The 18327-nt window shown below is 36.2% G+C and overlaps 1 protein-coding gene across 1 annotated transcript in view; it reads left to right on the top strand.

Annotated features, from left to right (window-relative positions):
* The window catches only part of LOC131038184 (pentatricopeptide repeat-containing protein At2g22070), a 99022-nt gene that overhangs the window by 31288 nt on the left and 49407 nt on the right, over positions 1–18327 (top strand). The gene's annotated exons all lie outside the window — the stretch shown is intronic.

Here is an 18327-nt window from a genome sequence, read left to right as displayed (position 1 = left end):
ATTTTAAATTTTTTTTACTGTGTCTGGTTCAAAAAACACTAAGGGAAAGAACCAATAAGAAAACCCTTTAGTATTGCTTAAGTAGCACAAGCCTATTCTACCCAATACCAAATGCCCATTGGCATAGTACATCAAAAAACCCATCCCAATTACATAAGCCACATTAAATATAAAGGAAGCCGCCAATAGAAGCATATAGAAGGAAGATTAAAGTATGATCACTAAAGGATGCATATCCATTGCTGCCAAAAAACACCAGTCTGAACCACCCCTATCTATGAAACACAATTCTCCAACCACTAGTTAGAATGATACCACAAAGAAGAAATGAAACCATAATCAGACATCCTATCAAAATAAACATTGTGATCTAGCATAACAGAACCCACACCAAAGAAAAACCACACCAAATAAGGAGGTAGATGAAGACAACAACTATGCCCTTCTATACTTCAAAAATTCTAAAACCGAGGAAGGGATCTCATCCACACTTACCTCCCACATATTAGCATCACTATCAATGGCTAAATTAGCCAAGAAATCTACAATCTTATTCACTTCCCTATAACAGTGGGAAATCAAGAAAGAATAAAAAAAGTCTAATCTTTGCAAAATATGATCAATTATATATTGTAATTGCCAACAATTCGACTTCTTTTTCATGACACTTTGAATAATAACCATAGAATCACCCTCAATTATCAAGTCCTTAATTCCCAAAGATATAGTCATATCCAAACCAAAGGACAAAGCAAAGAATTCTGCACAATTGTTAGACTTGAAACCAATCGCATGACAACGAGCCTGAATAAATCTTACCTTATGATCATAAATTACCATACCTGCCCCTGCCAGGCCAAGGTTCCCATGAGAAGCACCATCAAAATTCAATTTAAAGTGCCCTTGCGGAGGAGGTTTCGAGCAAGCAAAATTTCTTTTACTTTTAGCATTAGTCTTATTTAAAATAGATCCATGAGAAGGTAAGACTGATAACATTCCCCAAACTCGAGTTACCCTACCATCCCAATGAAAAAAAGAGGTAAGGGTTTCCAAATTCTTATAGATAAAAGACAAAGCAACTTCAGAGATGGAAGATTCAATCCTCAATAAAACCTCAGCCAAGGAAGAACTTGTTTGTTTAAAAATCCTATTATTACGCTCTAACCAAATATTCCAAATCATAATAGATGGAGAAATAATCCAAAGACATGCATAGAAAGATGAGGCAAATAGGAGAGGCCAAGCTCTAAAGTGGGAAAGGAGATCCTTACCAATAACAAAGGAAAGATTAAGCTTTTCAAACAACCACTGCCAGCAAGCATAGGCAAAATCACAATGAAGAAACAAGTGTGCAGAGGATTCTAAATTTTTATTACAAAAGACACAAGAAAATACTGCAGTAATACCCAACCTGTCCAACCTCATTCCTATAAGGACCTTGTCCTACACTGCTAACCAAGCAAAATCACCAGCCTTTGGGAGGCAAGCCATATGCCAAAACAGCTTGTATGGCCAAGTAGATAAATCTTTAGCAACCAAGAGAGAATTATAGCCATCCTTAACTGTGTACTTACCAGAGATATTCCTTGTCCAGATAAGCTCATCGTCAGCATCAAAAAGAATTATTACTCTCTCCGCCAACATCTTTTCATATTCCAATTTCACATTTTGATCAATATCTAAAAACTCAATTGATTTCCATTTTGCCACCTTAAGATTCCCACTATACTCAATTTCAAAATAATCAGCCACAAAGACACCCCAAAGGGAAGAAAGAGTGGAAATTAAAGGAGACCAATCCCTCGAGTTCACCAGAGGGGGATGTCCATTCCAAACTTCCTCCCAAAACCTGACTTTTCTAGCATTATGAATAATCCATGAGAGATGAGGCAAAATCACTGATCTACATTTACATAGAAAATTCCAAACAGCTGAACCAGACGATAAATTAGAAACTTGAAAAACATATTCTCTTGGTCCGTTATTTAAATATTTAGCAAACATAATTTGTGCCCAGAAGGAGAATGGTCTCTCATACAATTTCCAAACCAACTTAGCACCTAAGGCTAAATTTTGACTTTCCAGACTCCGGATGCTTGTGCCCCCAAGGTTTTTAGGCAAACAAACTTTATCCCATGCTACCAGAGGGAGTTTCTTCTTACCATCTTTATTATTACTCCAAAGGAAGAACCTAATAGTATCTTGCAAACTAACAAGAGCTGCTTTCGGAGACTGCAAAATAGACATGAGATAAATAGGAACATCATTTAGGACAGACTTAATAAGAACAATCTTACCAGCCAAAGATAACCATCTATGATTCCAGGATAGGATCCTTCTAGAGATAACTGAAATGATCTTATCCCAAAACTCAACTCTATCCTACTTAATGAAGAAAGGTATACCAAGATAAGAACAAGGAAGATTTCCAGATGCAAATCCCCAAAAAATCTTCAATCTATCTTGAACCAATTGTGAAGCATGAAGGAAAAAAATCTTTGACTTATCAACATTGATTCTCTGACCAAAAAAGGATGCATAATTCTGTATTATCCCCTTTATCACTCTTGCCTCACCCAAAGAGGCCCGACCAAATAACAAGGTATCATCTGCAAACAAGCAATACGAAATGCTTTGTGGAACATTCTGAATCCTAATTCCCTTCCAAATCCCTCCCAGCTTAGCGGCTCTTATAGCCCAACTAAACGTTTCAGCTAGAAGAATGAACAAGAAAGGAGACAGGGGATCCCCCTGCCTCAAACCCCTAGAAGAGGAGAAAAAATCACAAGGGGGGCCATTAATTAGAACCGAGAACCTTGCAGAAGAAATACAAGCACGAATCCATTTGACCCATGCCTTGGAAAAACCCAATTTAAGTAGAACAACACACAACGCCCCCCATTCTACTCTATCATATGCTAGATTAGTCCTTTTTCTTTCTAACTCTAAATTATTAACTATAACTACCTAATTTCTTATTTAATAATCATTTAATTAAAATATTTGAAATAATAATAAAATTTACAATAATATTGAATTAGACAATCATAATATAATTGATTAATTTTTTTATAAATATTTTTCAATCATTTTAACTTTTCAAATGAGAACTATACTTTTTCTATATATTGCAATCTTAAAATTAAGTAATTGTATACCAAAATGATTTATATAATTTTAAATTTCTTTTGAATTCTAATTTGGAAAATTAAATCTTACTTAGATTAATTAAACATATTCTAATTGATTATAACTCCAATTTAAATTTAATTAAAATTTTATATAATTAGAATGATAATATAATCTACATAATTATAATTTTAAAAATAAAATATAAAAGTAGACCTAACTCTTAATATAATATAAAATTATAACTCGAACCTTAATATAATAATAAAATTATATTAAATTACTGACAATTTTTTTATTTTAATTGATTCTAATAATTTTTATTGTAAAATTTATATATAATTTTTTTTTTTTCGGTAAGAGGCCGAAGCCAAGATTTTTTATTAATCATAATTTAAATCTTACAACACTCCACTCGTGCGGGCACCAGTAGGAAAGAGTGGAGACGAGAAAACCTCTGGCCTTGCCCGGGACCATAGTCCAGAACGTTTCTACAGTTATTACAAATATGAACAAATTTGAACAAAACAGTAGCCCTCCGGGCTGAGGGTGAACATATGGGAAGATATTTTCTTTCCCTTACAAGCCCTTATTACCATTTACAATTATCATTGATCTCCTTGTGCCCTGAGTTTGACCATTGGTTGCATGTTATTTGAAGCCTATTTAGCACAGCTGTCATCCTTTCACTTGTTAAAGATGGCATCGCTCCTCCTGTGAGGTTAGTTTTCAAAACACTTGCCAAGCTTGTTAGTAATATTTAATAAAAAAAAATTGTGTTCCATACAAGGATAATACCACAGCAATTGGAACTGTCAATCGAAACCTCACACAGAGAGATGTAAACAGAAAATAATTTATCGAGAAGACTTAGGCCTCGATGAACTTCAAAAGGGACTAATCGGAAGCACTATTTCCATCGATAGAGGTATGTTGAAGAAACCAAAGGAGGTTTCATCGATGAAACAAGGTTGTCGAAGAAACTGCGGTGTTGGTAAGACATGTAAAGATTTCACCGAAGGGGATAGTTCTACCGAAACAATGAGATCGAAGAAACTGGGGAAGGTTTCATCGATAGGAATTTTTGAGAGAAGAAGGGTGTTGAAGAGATACTAAAGTTATTGAGAGACAATGATAGTTTCATCAAAAGACAAAAGGTCGATAAAACATAAGAGATATTTCATTGAAAACATGCCATCGGTAAAAAACATAGTCGAAGGAAGATATTATTTTTTCACCGACATAAGGAATTTCATCGATGCCAATGCAGAAGCTATATAATGAGGAGCCTATATCAATAAACATAAAGATCGATAAGATGGATGTGAATTCCTATTGAAAACAGGGTTTTGATGAACCGATGGAGGATTACATCGACACGAACACGTAAGGAAAAGTTGTCGATGAATATAAGGAGATCGATGAAACCGCAAAGCTTATTGACGATAATGATGGTTTCATCGAAACAAAGGTACACACTAACCTCTCATCGAAATGACTAGTTTTACCAAAATGGTACACCTGTTGTATCGAAGAAACCTCTCGATGTTTCATCGATGAGATGATTTATCGAGGAGACTTAGGCCTCGGTGAACTTCAAAAGGGACTTATTGAAAGAACTATTTTCATCGATAGAGGTTATGTCGAAGAAACCAAAGGAGGTTTCATTGATGAAGCAAGGTTGTCGAAGAAACTACGGTATTGGTAGGACATGTAAAGAATTCACCGAAGGAGATAGTTCTACTAAAACAATGAGATCAAAGAAACTAGGGAAGGTTTCATCTATAGTATTTTTTGAGAGAAGAATGGTGTCGAAGAGATACTAAAGTTATTGACCAACCATGATAGTTCCATCGAAAGACAAAAGGTCGATAAAACATAAGAGATTTTTCATCGAAAACATACCATCAATAAAAACAAAAAGTCGAAGGAAGATATTATTCTTCCACCGACATAAGGAATTTCATCGATGCAAATGCAAAAGCTGGATAATGAGGAACCATTATCGATAAACTTAAAGATCGATAAGACGGTTGGGATTCCTATCGAAAAATAGGGTTTCGATGAACCAAAGGAGGATTACATCGAAATGGACATGTAAGGTAAAGCTTTCGATGAAAATAAGGAGATCGAAGAAACCACAAAGCTAATTTACGATAACAATGGTTTCATTGAAACAAAGGTGCACACTAACCTCTCACCGAAATGTCTAATTTTACCGAAATGGTACACCTATTGTTTCAAAGACATGCCATCGATAAAAACAAAAGGTCGAAGGAAGATATTAATCTTTCATCGACATAAGGAATTTCATCGATGCCAAAGCAAAATCTAAATAATGAGGAACCATAATCAATAAACTTAAAGATCGAAAAGGCGGTTGTGAAATGCAGCGACAAAAGGATACCTATCAAAAACAGGGTTTCAATGAACCGATGGAGCATTACAACGACGAACACGAAAGGTGAAAGTTTCGATGAAAATGAGGAGATCGATGAAACCACAAGGCTCATTGATGAAAATGATGGTTTCATCGAAACAAAGGTAACTTCGATGAAACATGACATTTCGAAAGGAGATAAAGTGATGCCACCAAAGAGTATGACTCTAAGAAATTAAGAAAATGGGAAAAGGCATATATACCTTCAGGTAAATGAAGAGATGGATAAGTCCCAGATAATCCATAAAGGATCTTGGGCTACATGAATATGGGATAAAGCCAACATATATATATCTGTGTGTGTGTGTGTGCCGATGAGAGGCTGAATATGAGGATGGATGACTGAATCAAGGTGAGGGTTTTATAAAACCTAGATAAGTATATACGAGGGGCCTCTCCTTGGGCTAAAGGATGGAAGACTAAATGGGTATGAAGGAGAGGATTAAAAATATATGATTGAGATTTGTGTTTTAATGATTATATCCGATAATGGGTTGAGCCTAACTACCCGAGTTAAAGTTTAGGAGACCAGATATATGGGCATATATTAAACTAAATGTTTGTCTAAGTATCTATTTGAAAATGCAAGGGCAGGAAGAGGAGAAAATAAGGGGGTTAAAAGAAAGTCTTGGCAAGAGAAACATAAGGGGATGAAAGGAGAAACATGCTAATGATCACTTAGGACACAAAAACCAAAGAGGGGATTGCCTTAAGGTGGCACAGACAGGAGATTGATGTCATCGGCACCTGAGTTGGCCAACTCATCTGCTCTTTTATTGCCCTCCCTATAAATATGATTGACTGTGAACCTATCAAAATCTCTGCATAAGTCAAGAGCTTTTGACAGCAAAGAATTTAGTCTCCAATTAGGCATACTACCTTTCCTAAGAACATTGACAATTATAGCCGAATCTCCTTCAATTTCCAAGTTATTAACTCCTAGTTTCCTACATAAATGCAGACCCTCCACCAGGGCCATAAGTTCCACCCAATTGTTGGTGTTGATGCCAACTGGAGAGGCAAGGGTTGCAAGTTCCTTGCCGTCCCAATTATGAACAACACATCCTATCCCTGCTTGCCCCGGGTTGCCATGGGAAGCCCCATCAAAGTTTAGCTTCACCCAGCCTTCGCCTGGGGGTTGCCATCTGCATGCATCCCTTGAACGAAGACTTGCAATAGGACCCTCTCCTACAAAGGGAGGAAAGGACAAGCCTTCCCAACGTCTTTTCATCTTTTCATCCCAATGAGTGATAGAGGCATTCTTCAATGTGCCTGATGACAGTCGGTTGTTCAAGAGCTCAGTGATAGCTGACTCTATCCTGTTAATGATTCTGGGAACCTCTAGTTTTTTCATTCTTAAAGAGACACCTACTTCTCTCCTTCCATAGTTCCCACATAATGGAAGAAGGAAGAGTTGTCCATAGACCTTCAAAGAGATAGCCATGCCTAAGGAGAGGCCATGCCTTGAGCATTCCAAATATGGTGTGGGGGAAGGCTGCAGACCATTCAAGTTTGTTGGTGAACTAGATCCAATATTTGTGAGCATAGGGGCAGTTAAGGAGGATATGATTGGTGTCTTCCTCGTCTGCCTCACAAAGAGGACATCTACTAGGGCCCTCATACCCCATTCATTTGTCTACAGTTAGGAGCTTATTCTAAACCACAAGCCAGGAGAAGATACCTACCTTAAGCAGACAATATTTATCCCAGCAAAGTTTCAAGGGAAGCTCAGTCATAGGCCATAAAATGATTTGGAGATTAGAGAGTACCCATCCTTGGAGTTGTATTCTCCTCTTAGGGAGCCATCCTAGACGAGCTTGTCCTCATTCTAACCTAAGGCAACATTCCTTGATTTAAGAATTGCCATAAGTTTTTGTTTATCCCTTACCGGGATATCCTCATCTTCCTTCTCAATCCACTGCCAACCAGCCCCATCCTCTGAAGGGGAGATATAGTTGTTTAACAGGGGTCCTATATGAGATTCAAGAAGGATGCGAGTAGCACCAAAGTCATGGATATTATCAAAAGCCTTATATCCACCCCATGAATCTGACCAGAAAAGGGCTTTGTCCCCGGACCCCAGGTTCCAAGTAAGTCTGTCTGAGATAATCCTCCTGCAGTCTAACATAAAATTACATAGGCAGGACCCTCTGGGAGGGTTGGTTTCTCTGAAGATTTGGATAGGATTCCCTCCATTAAGGTATTTGTGGTACAGCAAGCGAGCCCATTTGAGGTGGGGGGTTCTGAACATCCTCCAAACCAACTTGGCACCCAAGGCTTTGCCCTGATCATGAAGGTTTTTAATGCCAATTCCTTCTTATTCTTTAGGTTTGCATATCTTGTCCTAGGATATTAGTGATATTTTACGATTATCAATAGCACCTTGCCAAAAGAAAGTCTTGAGATGCTTGTTGAGCTCTGCAAGTTTAGAAGAAGATAAATATTGATAGGAGAGTTGGTAAATGGGCACAACTGACAAGACTGATCTAACCAAGGTTGCTCTACCTGCAGATGAGAGCCATTTTCCTTTCCAAGTGTTAATCCTAGACTTGATTTTATCCACCAAGTTGTCCCATAATTTTGAGGGTCTTCGACCCTTATCAAGGGGAATGCCTAGGTATTTGCAAGGAAGAGTTCCTTCACTAATCTCCAGGACATTGCTGATCACTTTCCCCAAGGAGGGGTCATTGTTGAACATAAAAATTGCAGACTTGGCCAAATTCACCTCTTGACCCGAGGCTAGCATATAGGAATTAAGGATACCTTTGAAGGCACTTGCTTCCCTTACACTTCCCTGCCCAAAAAGCATTGTGTCATCGACAAATTGCTGGTGGGTAAAGGGAGGGAGGCCATTGGTAATGGGGATTCCTTGGATCCCACCTTCCTCTTTGGCCTTAGAAATGGATCTACCTAGGGCTTCAGCCATGATGATGAAGAGGAAGGGGGACATAGGATCTCCTTGTCTGAGCTCTCTTGAGCTACTGAAGAAGCCTCCCGGGGAACCATTAACCAAGATCGAGAATTTGGGGGTGGATATACATTCAAAGATTAGGTTGATCCAGGATTTGGAAAATCCAAAGGCCTCCAAGCATTTGCATAGGAAGCGCCAATCAACTTTGTCGTAAGCTTTTCTTATGTCTAATTTGACTAGCATACTTGGGACCTTGTTGAGCTGGACCAAATGGATGGCCTCTTGGGCTATAATAACCCCATCATAGATTGATCTATCTACTATGAAGCCAATTTGTTCTTCACTAATGATAATGGGGAGAAGATTCTGGAGTCTAGTTGCTAGGGTTTTGGTTAAGAGTTTGTACAGAGTGTTGCACAGAGCTATTGGTCTGAAGTCATTAAAGCTTTCAGGATTCTCTATTTTGGGGATGAGAGCTAAGAAGGTATTGTTGATTTATTTGAGAATCTTACCAGAGTTCCTAATACCTTCTAAGGTGTTTGTGATCTCTGTCCCCATAAAACCCCAACATTTTTGGAAAAAGCTAGTGGGGAAACCATCCGGGCCTGGGGCCTTGTCGGGATTCATCTTCATAAGGATAGATTTAACTTCCTCCTCAGAGAATTTCTTTGACAGGATTTTGTTGTGGGCATCATTAATGAGTTTTGGAAGATTTTTGGTAATATTGAGTTGGCCTCTGAGGTTGGAGCCTTCAATATTATTTAAGATTTATCAAAAAACCTTGCTGCCTCAGAGGCTACATCATCTGGTTCAGATAGGATGGAGCCCTGACAATTCTTAATTTTAGAAATTCAATTGACCCATTGCCTCTTCTTAGTACTGTTGTGGAAAAACTTAGTATTTCGGTCCCCATCACTCAACCAAGTCTCCCTCAATTTTTGTTTCCAAAAGATCTCTTCATTTGAGAGTGTCTTTTCATACTCAAAAAGTAGAGCCTTTTCTTTGAGGAAGAGATGTTCATCCATCCCCTTCTTAAGAACCTCAATGTTAACATTCTTAAGATCATTTTCTATTAGGAGTTTTTTATCAAAAATATTTCCAAAATTAGTCCTATTCCATTCTAAGAAAGTTTAAAAAGTTATCATCTCTGAACCACATGTTCTCAAATTTGAAGGGGCATTTTTTAGGGGAGTGGTCAGATGATAAGATTAGTTGGAGTGGAAAATGGTCGGACCCTGCAAAAGGGAGGAGTCTGCATTCAGGGTAAAATTAAGCTCTAAGAGCCCTCCATGGATAAAGAACCTGTCTAGTTTCTCAACAATGTTAAAGAAACCAAGCCTTCTGTTGTTCTAGGTGAAGGCATTATCTGTCGTCTGGATTTCCAACAGGGAGTTCCTATTGATCCAATGATTGAAATCTACCGCCACATGAGGAAGTTTGTTGCTACCTCCTCTTTTTTTAGCTACCTTAGTGATAGCATTGAAATCTCCCCCAATGATGCATACATCATTTGGGAAACTGCTGAGGAAAGACTCCAATTCCACCCACACCCTAGCCTTATCCCTATTTTGGATGGGACCGTAAACGTTAATCAATTTGAATCTTAGGTTATTTTTATAACTTACTACTTCTCCTCCCATCCAATTTTGCTTGATCTCTAAAGGTGTAAACGAGATGAATCTAGAGTCCCAAATGATGGCTAAGCCACTTGAGGCCCCTGTTGCAAAGGAGTGCTTTAGCTGTCTAACGCCTAGTTTTTTCTCAAAAAGGGCTATCTCAGAGGAGTTCATTTTGGTTTCTTGGATTAACATTATATCTGGTTTAGAATCAGAGATGCAGTGATTTAAGATGTGCTATTTGTTAGGGGCATTCAGACCCCTAACATTCCAAGTTATGATTTTCATGGCTCTGTGGGGAGGAACTTCCCCTCCCCTGCATTAAAAAGAGTAGATATTTTAGACTGACCCTTGGCTTCTCCATCTTTTGATCTTAGTTCAGCAAGGGATCTCCTACCTCTTCTCTTACTGTGTTTAGCACAGTCAGGAGAGTCTTTTCTTCTTTCAGAGCTGAGAATGCCTAGAATATTTGGGTTATCATTTTCTAAGTTATCTAATGCTACAAAGAGTTCATCTATTTCTAAATCGACTCTAGTAACATCCACAAGATTTTTGACCAAGAAATCCCTTTATCTTTCCAACTCCTCATCATCACAAATTTCATCAATCAATAGGTCCATGAGGTCGTTTACTACTTCTTCCCCTACAAAATTAGCAATGATTTTAACTTCCCTATCCACTCGATCATTCTCAAATTCTACAATTGGATTAGAGACAACCTTCAGAGATGGAGGGAAAACCTCTGCCTCCTCAAAGCCCTCCATACTTGAGACTAGAGAGATTGGTTGACCCTGTAAGGATGCCAATCCTGGATCCGAGGAAAGCCTATCCAACTCTGCTGATTGCTCAGAGGCAATTTGTTCCATTAAAGGAGGAGACCCCAAGGGACTCAGCCTCTCTAGTGGAATGAAAGAGCTAGATGATGACAAATTTGTCAGGCTGAGCTACTCTTTCTGGGGAATAACCTCATTGATTTCACCATCTTCCAAATCTCGATCCCCCAGAAGAGAGTCAGCTATAGGTGAATCTATAGTTAGTAGTGAAGGAGGAGGGGAGCGAGAGGGCTTAACAGGGGAGCTATGAGGATATAGGTTAGAGGTAAGATGATTAGGGTTAATATCAGTCTTATAGCCCTCTAAGGTAAAACCACCTCCTTCCACGAATTTGAATGGAGCGCCATTAGACTTGAGCAATGATACAGGGAAAGATTTCTCAGAGGGTATCTTCCTTGGCATAGAATCTTTGAAGGGACCACTATAAAAGGGTAATTCTAGGGTTAAACAAGATTTATCACATTTCAGAGTTATAGGCTCTAAAGATTTAATGTTAATATTCATCTTAATGATTAAGAGCTGGTTAAAGAAGATTAGGGCTGATTTTTTGACTTCTACAAATTTACCTATTTTGTTGCCTATTATTCTTAAAAAGTCATTATTGCACAATTCTACAGAAAAATTATCAAGTGAAATTGCTCTATTAACCATGGATGAATTGAATTGAGATGGGAGAAAGAGAGGTTGCCATTCCTAGCAATCAAACCCTAGACCTTTAAATTTTAATATATCCTCATTAATAAATGAATTTCTAAGATTCTGATTACCACATTCAATAGCTAAGAAATTATCAAGAAGGATGTCAATTCTTACCTAGTTATTGAAGGAGGATGACACCCAATTAGCAATTTGTTCCGATAGGATCCCCCAGCCTTTCCACTAAGCAAAGATCATTCTATCGCTGCAATGCATTTGATACCTAGCCTGAGTATAATTATCAATTTCAATGACTAACCTGTTGCGAGTAGCTGGGGAATTTGAAGGACAATCCGGCATAGGGTGCTTAATTTCCTTAGAATTGTGATGGCCAGAGGTTTCCATCTCCTCTAATGTTGGGTTATATCCTTCCTTGCACAGATGTTGGACCACTGACTTTGAGCTTTTCGTGGTGGGTTTTCTTAACCCTAATTTTGTTTTGTTTGCCCTTGATGCAACATCATTTTGGGCTCGGGAGAATCGCTCCACATGAATGTATGGTGAATATGAAACACTGCCTTTGTTAGGGTAACAATTAGCTAGAGAAGCCTTCGGGATGGTAAGAAATTCCTCTCTCTTCTGTGTTAAAGAATTTTCCTATCTCTTTAATAGTGCCCTAGGGTACCATTGTGTCCTTCTCCAAACCGGGTTAGCTATCATGATTGAGGAAGATGCCAATTCACCTATATTTCTCTGGCAGGATGGAGAGCCCCATGGAACCCTGACAACCCTTTTGAATATATCATTAAGTTGTAAATTAATCAAATTTGCTCCTGTAGCGCATGATTGAGAGGCATTCAGAGCTGCAAATCTATTTGAGGTGCCCACAACATTTTTATGGACCTTATGTAAATTCATTCCGCTTTGCCAATCGTCATTATTCCTCCCCTGCTTTTGAGGATGTTTCGAGGGTTTTGCAGAAATGAATCTGCTTTTTGCATATACGTCTGCTATTCACATTTTTGCTTTTAAATTTCATTTTAATTTATATATAATTGTTATTATAATAAAATGATTTTAATTTTAATTTATATTTTATATTTTATATATAACTATTTTTTATTAAAATAAAAATTAAATTTTAATAAATATCAATTACATTTAAAAAAATATTCATGAAAATTTTAAATTAGATTCATTCATTGAAAAGTTTAAAGTCACTTATATTCTAAACCACTGATGTGAATCTAATCATATGCAAATAAAATTTAAATAATAAAAGTAAAATATTGACACTTTTATTCCCGATATAAAATTGGCATAATATGAGGCCTTAAATTAATATATTAATATGCAAATAAGCACCGAAAGTGCTACCTATTTATTAGAAATATTTTTGTGGCTACTCGAGAAAACAAGCATTCATGTGGGACACTGATGAAACAAGGTAAATAATTTTTAATATTTTTCCAAGCTTGTTATCTGGTGACAAAGGACAAACGTGGTCCATTAGATTGTAAGTACACAAATCAATTTACTAATCATGATGTTAGTTTTATTTATATAACTTAAAATGATGTATTTGTCGATTTGATTGTGCATAGAAATTTTATATTTTTTGTTGACAAAAATTGAATTTTATACCCACAGAAATTAATATTGACCAATCAAATGAGGAATAAATCATATTTTTAAATAACTTTTGTTAAAAATTGTGCACGTTTAACTTTTGAAAAGACAAAAATTTATTTTAGTTTGAATTTTTTTTTAAAAGTGATTGGTTGCCAAGTACAATGACTAATAACTATTTAATCTATTTAGGATCATCATGAATGCATAAGTATCATGTCATGGCAGGAACTAAAAATAAAGTGGCGAGACAAATTTTAAACGAAATATTTGCATAGTCTAGTTGTTTGCAAGCGTATAGTCCACAGGAGAAATATCTCTTCTTGAAGAATAAAGTTAATAGAAAAAATGAAATCATAGTGAATGATAAAAAAATAGTAGCAAAAACCTGATAAGGAAATCCAATGATCGTCTTGTAGGCTTGTCTGAAGCTGTAAACCATTGATGTGGAAAGTTAGCTTGCTAGGTTCAAATAAAGAAACACCCTCGGCATAAAAATTAAGCAATTCAACCAATCAAATGCACTTACTCAACCTTATTCAACCCTCATGATGCTTCATGGCAAGAAGATTTGGTTTAACGGTAGAGTTTATGTTGTAGACATCTAAATCATGCTGAGTTCAAATCTTCATATATATATATATATATATAAAATTTAGAATCATAATCCATATTTTAAATTTGCATTACTCAATCTCGGATGTGGAACATAATCCAAGTTTTAGATTTGTATGCTCAATCTCAGGGTCTAAATTGGCTCATCGTAAAACTAAATTCCTATTGATCCATTTTGATATGGTTCTAGAGTCGATTTTGAAAGAGTGGAAACAAATTAAACATTAAGAGTAGAAACAAATTTAACATGGGTAGATTACTCGCTATTGCTTTTGGTTTGTATGTGGAATTGATTTATTACAAAATTGAAAAACAAAATCTTCAATTGGGGAAATAAACTTCTATCACTAGTGCTAAAATACAAGTGATAAATCAAACTTTTTTAGCCTCCCATGTTTACTACTCTTCTTTTTAGATGCCCTCCAGAAAAAGGTTACGAAAACTTAAATAAACTTATTTCTAAATTTTGTGGAGTAATTGGGATGGAAAACTTGGTTTTAGATGATTTTCATGGCTACATTGTATACAAACTAAAAATAGGGAAGGATTGGGTCTTTTGGGTCCCAGAACACAAAGGATTTGTTTATCCGCAAAGTGGATAATAAGAGATATTTTTTTAGAAGAACAATGGAAAATTATATCTCATTGCCATATATGACTTGTCATTATGAATAATAGGTGGCAAAAGGTAGGATGGCTAGATAAAATTCTGGTTACACCCTTTTTTCGTATTAAGGTAATCTTTTCCACTGCAAACCATGTAGAAGACTTGGCAACAAGTCTGTTATTTTTTAAAACTAAAGGAAGGATTCCTTACAACATGGTTTTAGCTTTGCAAGTTATTCTATCCAATGGAACAAGCTTGTTCAATATCATGGGCAACCACTTGCAACTATCTTTCCTAAACATTATCACTATTTTTTAAAAAAGGGGTTAAGCAATTTGGTTACATTTGGGACTTCAATTCCCTTGATTGCGTTAGCTCGCAAAGTTCCAAAAATTAATTTAATTTAAATAACATGATGAAGGGTTTTATGACTTTTGTGAAATTTTTGGTTCCTATGGAAATCCTTATGAAACTATGAACTTCTTTACAATGCAACTTCTTCAAGGATTGGTGGTGGCTTGACAATTACCTATTTTTATGTTTTCATTTTAAGAATATCTATCTTATGATTCATCGGACTATGAATTTGAATCTAGGACTTAACAACATATGAAATTATAGATTTCAAGAAAGGAAATGGAAGAAGTTAAGGGCTCAAATTTGGAAGTCTAGGGCTGAAGAAAATGTTTGGGTTTTAACTTGGAAAATCCTTCATCACAAGTTGCTTGTAGGAGATAAATTAAGAATTTTGAGGATAAATCCAACGAAGTGTCCTTTTTGCCAATATAGTGAAAGCTTAAAACATATTTTTTGAGATTTCTCTAGAGCTAAAAGAAAATGGAATACTATATATAATTATTTCCTTGTTATTTTGATCATGTATTAAGTTGGAAAGAAGCAATGTTTGTCATTAGACTTCATAAAAAATGTTAAGGAATTTAGATCAAAGATAGAGAATACAATAGTCTGGTAATATGTAGTGAGGATAGACTTTAATAAGATCACTACAATGAATATGTTTTACCTCCAATGTGTGTGTGTGTGTGTGTGTGTGTGTGTGTGTGTGTGTGTAACTCTAACTATTAATCTTCTATGATAATATCGATAGCTTGCTGGTTCATGAAATTGCCACGATTATTGGTTTTAGTTCACAACAAGTGTCAATGCCTATAAATAAAAGGATGAAGATTCATGTCCACGTATAGGCATGACTTCTACGTGGCTTATGCCACGTAGAGTCATGACCCTATGGGGACATGACCCTTCGTTCAATGTCATTATATATTACTTTCTTCAATATGAATGAAGCTATATCCTTAACACTCCCTCTTAGCAAAAGAGGATTGAATTTCATAATTACGTTTTAAGGAACAACATTCTAGATATACACATTCATTTGACACGATCATTCACTCAGTAACACTTACTAGTGAAATACTTCATATCTCAAAGAGATATGAATTATCTGATATCCAACACTCTGGGACAACAACTACTTGAAGTCTTATCAGATTACAACCTTGATTCTAGTGACAATTGTAAAATTGTCATTATCATAGGTGAAATAATTTTAGTATCATGATATCTGGCACATTCCGAGACAACAAATTAATGTAGTCAATCATGATGTGATTGTTATCATAATTTCTGACATATTTCGGAACAATCATTTAATGATTACAATTCAATAACTCATCATAGCAAATTTAGTATCAAGATTTTCGGCACATTCTAGGACAACAACTTAATGTAGTCAATCTTGATAACAGACCAGGCTATTGTGAAAGTCGTCACCTTACAATAGCGATCTTACACTTACATCACATGAAAGATCATCACCTTTCATGACATAACACATACATGCAATATTGCATTCAAGATATTCATGAATATATCAATTACATATGATTAAGATTAATATTAGAAATTTTCATTATAATTTAGTCATACCAAGTTTACCTCTAAAGTACTCCACTTTCAACTTAGCAAGAGGTTTGGTGAATATGTCAACACTTTGCACTTCAGTGCTGATGTAGGTCAATTTGATGACATCTCTGTCTACCATATCTCTTATGTAATGGTATGGGATTTCTATATGCTTGGACCGATTATGAAAAACTGGATTTATAGAAAGTTTGATGCAACTTTGATTATCACAGTGAATCACAGTGGGGTTTAGGGGCTTCCCAAATAGTCCAACTAGCAATTTCCTTAACCATACTACCTCACGTGCTCCCATGGAAGCAGCCATATATTTAGCTTCAGTGGAACTCTGAGCAATTGCTGACTATTTTCTGCTAAACCAAGATATCATAGCTGATCCAAGACTAAAGGAACACCCCCTTGTACTTTTATGATCAATGGAACTTCCTGCCCAGTCGGAATCAGAATACCCTTGGAGTTGTATCTCAATATTTTTATACTTCAGGCCAAGTCCAATAGTGCCATGCAAGTATCTTAGAATATGCTTAGTAGCCATTAGGTGAATCTTCTTAGGTTCACACATGAAATGACTTAACACATTGGTAGTGTAACAAATATCAGATCCATTGTTTACCAGGTACATAAGAGATCTAATAATTTGTCTATAGTATGTAGGATATGTAGGTTCTGAATTTGCTGCTTCACTTTTGAGCTTATGAAGATTTGTTTCCATTGGAATGGATAGAGACTTACAATCTATCATGCCAAATCTGGTCAAGATATCAGTGGTGTATTTTCCTTGATTTAGGAAAATATAATTCTCTTTTTGCCATACTTCTAGGCCCAAAAAATAGTGCAGTAGACCTAGATCCTTCATATCGAATTCAACCACAAGATCTTGTTTGCATTTTGCAATGAGGTGATCTTCTCCATGCCCTGGGAGCTTTCTTAAGGCCATAGAGAGATTTTTTTAGTCTACACACATAGAGATTTATATCATGTGTAGCAAAGCCTTCAAGTTGTTCTATATATACTTCTTCCTCAATAACACCATTCAAAAATGCGGTCTTCACGTCCATTTGGTGTATCTTCCACCCTTTAGAAGCTGCAATGGCAATGATGGTTCTTACAGAAGTATATCGGGCAACTCAAGAAAATGTCTCTTCATAATCAATTATAGCCTTTTGAGAGAACCCCCTGGCAACAAATTTGGCTTTGTGTTTTTCAATACTACCATCTGGTGCATATTTGATTTTGAATAACCACTTTGATGAGACAACTGATTTGTCTTTTGGTCTAGGTACAATGTCCCAGACGTCATTTTTTAAGATAGATTGGTATTCCTCAATCATTACATCTTTCCAAGCTTGACATGTTAAAGCCTCTTCAACATTTGATGGTTCAGATTTTGTAAGTTCAGTCATGAGTGCAACATAGCATGATTGACTTCTTGTTTTCTTGTTCCATATTATTTTGGTCTTTTCTTGTTGTTAGGATTTTCAGCATTCTTGAAATTAGGTGATTGAAGTTCATGATTTTCTATGCTATTCTCCCTTTGATTTTCAATTGTAGGATTTTCATCTGATTCTGTGGTTAGATCATCTTCTACACTTAGAGATAGTTTATAAGCAGCATCTTCTTCAAATTTGACATCTCTACTAATTTCAATAGATCTTCGTCCTAGAATATAGACTTTGTATCCTTTAGTGGTTTCACTATAGCAAACAAATATGCTTTTCTTCTCGGAGGGTTCTAGTTTGGTTCTCTTTTCTTTAGGAACATGAATATACACGTGGAAACCAAAGATTCTTAGATGGCTTAAATCTGGTTTATTTCCTGTAAAGGCTTCTTCAAGTGTTATATTCTCTAGGATTGAATGAGGGCATCTATTTTGAATGTAGACAGTTGTATTTGAGGCTTCAGCCCAAAATGAGATATGTAGATTTTTATCATGCATCATGGCTTTAGCAGCTTCGATGATGATTCTA

The sequence above is a fragment of the Cryptomeria japonica genome, chromosome 9, assembly GCF_030272615.1.
Source record: "Cryptomeria japonica chromosome 9, Sugi_1.0, whole genome shotgun sequence".
NCBI lineage: Eukaryota > Viridiplantae > Streptophyta > Pinopsida > Cupressales > Cupressaceae > Cryptomeria > Cryptomeria japonica.
The sequence above is the reverse complement of the archived record's forward strand: the minus strand, read 5'-3'. Positions and strand labels throughout refer to the sequence as shown.